Source organism: Uloborus diversus, chromosome 4 (genome assembly GCF_026930045.1).
Source record: "Uloborus diversus isolate 005 chromosome 4, Udiv.v.3.1, whole genome shotgun sequence".
Lineage (NCBI taxonomy): Eukaryota > Metazoa > Arthropoda > Arachnida > Araneae > Uloboridae > Uloborus > Uloborus diversus.
In genome coordinates, this window is record NC_072734.1 from 36,137,530 (window position 1) to 36,143,529 (window position 6,000).

The following is a 6,000-nucleotide window of genomic DNA, read 5'->3' on the forward strand; positions in this document are numbered from 1 at the left end:
ATCACTCGAGTGATTGATAATAGAGATCTTTTGAAATCGAGAGCTCGAGTGATTGATAATCGAGATCTTTTAAAATCGAGCACTCGAGCGATTGATAATCTTGTGAAAAAGAGAACTCGAGCGATTGACAATCAAGATCTTTCGAAATCGAGCGGTTGACTTCTCGATTACTTTGAATTGAGTTCTCGAGATGTTTGAATCGAGTTCTCGAAAAGTTTGAATCAAGTTCTCGACTAGTTCATTCATTTTCTGAGCTTTTTCAGAATTGAGTTGACTTTTAAAGGGGTTTCGACGAAAAAAAAAAAAATAAAACTAGGGACGAGTGAGGGGGGGAGGAGATCCATGGCACAGCCTACGGTATTGAATTTTTTAAGGTCTATTTTTTCACAAAGACTTTTTTGTTTTATTTTCGAAGGGGGGGGGGGGGTATCTTTACCTAGATGGATACTTTGTAGCAATTGAGAGGGTGCACCATCGCCCTGCGGAGGGTGGGGGGACACCCTAGACTTTTATAACAGTTGAGTTCTCGAGTTGTTTTTGAACGAGGAGGGGGGGGGGGATCAAGCCATCAAGACTCAATTGAGGGGTCAAGAAGGGGCAACCTCTCCTCGCTTTTAGAAATTATTACATACATGAAGTTTTTGCTGTTTTAGGGTATAATATGCATTGCGTGCTCCTCCTCTATTGTAAAATTTGAAATAACGGCCTGAGTGGACATGACGCACACGAAGCCAATGAAACTTCAATTTACGGGGGGACAGTTGCCCTCGCCCCCTTCCTTGAAAGATTCTAGGTTTTACATTCAAACGAGACTAGTTTTTATTGTATTCCTATAAAATTTGCATTGAGTAATTATTGATAAGAAATAGATTGAGCCTGTTTTAGGGGGTCAATTTAACAAATTTTAGATTTTTTGGGGGGTTTTCAATCCTTCGAGGATGCAGATTGGATGAGAGGCTATGTTCGTCAGAAACCATGGGCCCGGCCTTTGGGAGGCTCGGCTTGGAATCGAATTAGCTTAAATTTCGTAAGATTATGCATAGCGGTTAGTAAACTGGCAGTCGGCTCCTGTCGGCGACCCTCAGTGGATGCTCAGTAGCGTTTGAGGTGCTACGCCTCAATCTTTATTAATTTTAGCCTTCATTCTTCGGCCCACTGTTTGAAATAAAATAACATGAAATGCAGATTATTATTGTTTAATTTATTTAATTCCATTCGCATGAACTTTGTAACTATTTTTGTGTACGTATCATTTATTTTCGCGTGCGTAACTTCTAATATTGTGTTATTCCGCAAAAATGCATATTGAAATATCTGCTGTATTTTCATATTATGCATCTGCAGGAATGCACAATACGAAAAGCAGATTTTATTCGGTTTTCAAATCATCCGAAAAAGTCCCTCGATAATGAACATTCGACAGAAAGCAATATATTACAGGGATGCCCACAAGAGGGGGAGGGTGTCCATGGCGTAGACCGGCTATAACCCAGTAAGCAAAATATCTTGCCTCAGTATTGCATAAAGGTTGACATGCAAGAAAAATCATCTTGCATTAATACTGCCTCAATGTTGTTATGTTACTCCCTTTATGCTGTCAGCAGGCTGCCACAATATTGACTGACAAGGTGTATGCAGCATAATATCAGGAAAATATCAAGGTAGGCTGCTTTTGTAACATTGCATACGTATTGATATGACAGGATAATATCAAGATGTTGTCATGACAGCATGAAATCAAGGTCTAGGCAAGATGATCTTGCTTTTGTAATCTTGCATACGTATTGATATGACAGGATAATATCAAGATGTTGTCATGACAGCATGAAATCAAGGTCTAGGCAAGATGATCTTGTTTTTGTAATATTGCATACGTATTGGTATGACAGGAAAATATCAGGATACATTGACATGACAGTATGAAATCAGCACGTTTGCAAGGTGTTTTATCCATTTATTTATTTGTATTATTTTCACTTCAAACTCGAGAATTAAATTTCATTCTTTAATTATTTCTGTTATTCTTCAAGATAGTTTTCTAATCTGAGAATATTTTCTTAAAGCTGACATCTGATCGGAAATTCATATAAAGATATTAATAGTACTCGCAATTTAATTTAAAAAAATGAAAGTTTCTTCGTTTTGCGTAATACTTGACTTATTTTTTAAATTCTTGCTTCTAATTGTATTATAAAGAAAGACATAAAATGCCTATTTAGAAATAATTGCGGAAGTTTTTATAGCACATTTAAGAGTAAAGGTAGCAAAATAATAAATAAATACAATAAAGTACATTTTCAAATGGATGTCAGCATTGAAAATATCCCATGGACAAAACATATGAATTTATCTCAAAGAATAACATAAATAACCATTGAATAAAATTAATCTTACTTGTGAGATTGAAGTGATAATACGAAATTCTGGACTTCATGTCCTTTGTTATTTTCGGCCATTTCTAACATTGATCGCACATCGTCTGCGATATGACTTGTTTAGTACCATATTAATAAACAAATGCAAATATCAGTTATTCATAAGTTATTCCTAAAACAATACTATTCCACACTAATAACTAAGCAACCAACTTAACGAAGCCTAAAAAATGCAAAGCCACGTGCAACTCCTCTGAACCGACTGAATCAATGTGCCAGCAATGCGAGGGACGCTGGGTAGAAAGAACTGTGCGCATGCGCAAATATCAACGAAGGTCCACCTGCTCTATTGTGTACTAATTACCCTGACGGCGACAGCATGAAATCAATATCATCTTGACGGCATCAACATGTATGCAATGTTGTTATTTTAAGGTAATATCAATATTGATATTTTAAGATGAATGCAATGTTGTATACGTGTTGTTATAGTAATATTGCTTTTTAATCTTTATGCAAGCTTTATGCAGTATGAAACACGTCAATATTGACGCCGTCAGTATAATATCAAGATCTGTCAAGGTTGATGCAAGAAATTTTGCTAGTAGGGAACAGTTTTGATTGGGAGGAGTGTAACTAGAGTGGGCTTTTGTTGGTCTTTCTTTATAGGAGGCTCTCGTTCTGTGGGTTCATCGTCGCATTTGAGGGCTGGGTGTCATCACCCTTTGGAGGATGGGAACCCCTGCATTATAAACACGTTGCGTTTAAATGTTACATAAACGTTTTATGGTTGTCACAGCGTTAACAACTGATTTAAGCGTTTACTCAACGAAGTGTACTTTCTGGGAATCCCCAATCGAAAAAAACAACTGAGAAGCAATTTTTCTATTATAAAAGCATATATGATGACAGCAGGGGTGTCCGTTCGTCCATTTAAGCAATGGCGTCCCCCTTGCGACAATACCCTCCCCCCTTTTCTAAGAGCGATAGTCCCCTAATTCTCAAAAATTTCCATCACCTGGTTTGTGCCATATCGTCTCCTCCCTCGCGAGCACCTCTGCAAATGAATCACTCGAAAAGTAAACCGCTCTAGAGCAAGGACGCATACAAGGGAGGTTCGGGGCGATCGCCCCTCCTTTGAGGGACCCTACCCCGGCATTTTTTCCGAATTGAGGTCCTAAAACGAAAGTGTAGGCCATCCTTGATATGACGTTAAGGAAAGGAATGGTGTAAGAATCTCTCTCCCGGAAACTTTTTGGAATTGAAGTTTTAAAAAGGCAATTTTAGACAATCTTTGGTGATGTTAGGAGAAGGAGTTTGGAGACCTTTCCCGGGCAGTTTTCAAAACTTAAGTTTTAAAGACGCGATGGTACAAATCTCAAGTAGCTTAGGGAAAAAATGGGTTTAGTTCCTGTCCTCCGATAATTTTTGGAAACTAGATCCAAAAAACGCAATTTTAGACGTCTTTTAACGATGTTAAAAAGATGAGGCTTCGAAACATTCCTCAAGTGATGTTACGAAAATTAAATTTCTGAAACGGAGTTTTAGACTAACTGCAGTAAGGAAAAAGAGAAAGAAATAGGTTCGAGAGCCTCCTGGGCTAAATCTCTGTATTTTAGTTGTTTTAAATAAAAATGACATGAATTACCCCCCCCCCCCCCTCCCCACCCCAGCAAGTGTACATCAAATACCTGGGTAAAGTTTTAAAAAAATCGCCCCCTCCTTGAAAAAATTCTGGATCCGCCTTTGTTCTAGAAGTTTCTTCCCTTTCTCTGTGGTGCAATTGAGGGGGCCGTAGTATGATGGCGTGCCCACTGATTTTTTGCTAAAGTTTTCCCTTTGTTAGTTTAAATACATGTAAAAAAATCTACTTTCAATTTCAAACCTGTTACTGCCACCCCCCCGCCCATATTATCATTACTCCCACTTTTTAATGAAAAAATATATATTTGATCCTTTTACTGTCAAGCTCAAAACAGTATGGTAAGCATTTCTCTACCTTTTATTTCCACCACCACCGGAGCACTTGTCACTCCAGAGTCCCCCGTACTGCCACTATTTCCGCTAATTAAGGCATCCCAATATTTTGTTCAAATAAAACTTTTTATGCTTTTATTATTTATTGTAATAAAAATAAATACTTAGCTTAAGAGAAACTATACACTTCAAACCGTACAGGACAAAATGTCACCCCTTCCCCGAAAAAAAAAAAGGAATCATCTGGTGTAGAACGCCCTCCACCACTGCTCCTTGGTGTACAAGCTGTTTATATAAGTCTTTAGCTAACTCAATGAATTGGAATAGAATTTCACGCCACGGGTAAAATTCCTTTTTTTTCCTTTCAGAATTTAGGATTGTTTCATTTTCCCTTCTACCTCTTTTTCTAACGAGTTTTTTTTTTTTTTTAAATTTATAAAAGCATTTTTTATTAATATGATCAATTTTTTTAAAAAATTAAAAAAAAAAACTTTTTTTTTTATTTTTTAAATCAGTAGACTGCTGCGCCCCTGGCGAGAGATAACATCTTGCTATAGTGAAGACTGAAATTACTTCAACGTTTTTGCTACTTAGGGCACAGATTTTGTGTCCCCCAAGCTTTGGTGCCCTGGGCCTGTACCCCTGGGCCAACCCCTTGGTACGCTACTAGTTGCGTCATACATTTCACTCGAACGTCACTTGGAAAAAAAATTTTCAACTTGTAACTGGAAGAACTTTTTTCTTCTGACTTTTGACTTTGAAACGTGGTCGTTTTGCATGCGAATTTAAAGATTTCATCAGATCAGGTAAGTGAGCATCAGCATCCTTAGCTTTATGAGGCTTTTCCAGAAGAAAAAGCAAGATTGTTATTACTCGGGGTAAAATAAATGTAAAGAAAATGAGTTTGGCTTTTGTATGTTTTAAAAGAAAATGGGTGGGGATTCTCTAAACTGAAATCGATAGCTGTCTGCATTCATATTGTAAAAAACTCATACTAAAATTAAGGAATGTGGTTATGTAACCACTTTTTGGCGAGGTCCCACTAGGCTTACCTACCCTCATCGAGTTTCCTAAAATCAAGGCCGGATTAAGGCATGGCGCATGGGCACATGGGGCACAGACACAGGGCACTAAAGCTTGGGGGACACAAAATCTGTGCCCTAACCAAGTAGCTAAAACGTTGAAGTAATTTCAATCTGCACTATAGCAACATGTCAACAATAAATCGAAATTCAAAAGATTTTATTACTTCAATACAGTGGCCAGATTTTGAATATTTCTTCAGACTAGAGATAAAAAACTCACCAACCGAGAAAAAATGAATCTAGGGGCTGAAATAAAAACCTAAGCATCATGGGTGGATTTATGGTGGGGGGGGGGGGGCAGAGGGGGGCAATGCCCTCCCCCAGTTTTGGGAGAACTTTATGTAGTAATAACACATTTTCCAAAAATAAAAAAAAAATCATTTTTTTTTATTAGTTTAGAAGAGCATGGGTGGATTTATGAGGGGGGGCATAAGGGCAATACCTCCCAGTTTTGAGAGGACTTTGTATAGTAACAACACATCTTCCAAAATCTTAAAACAAAAAAATCATGACTTTTTTCTTTTTTGAATAGTTTAGTGAAAATAAAGAGAATAGCGAATGTC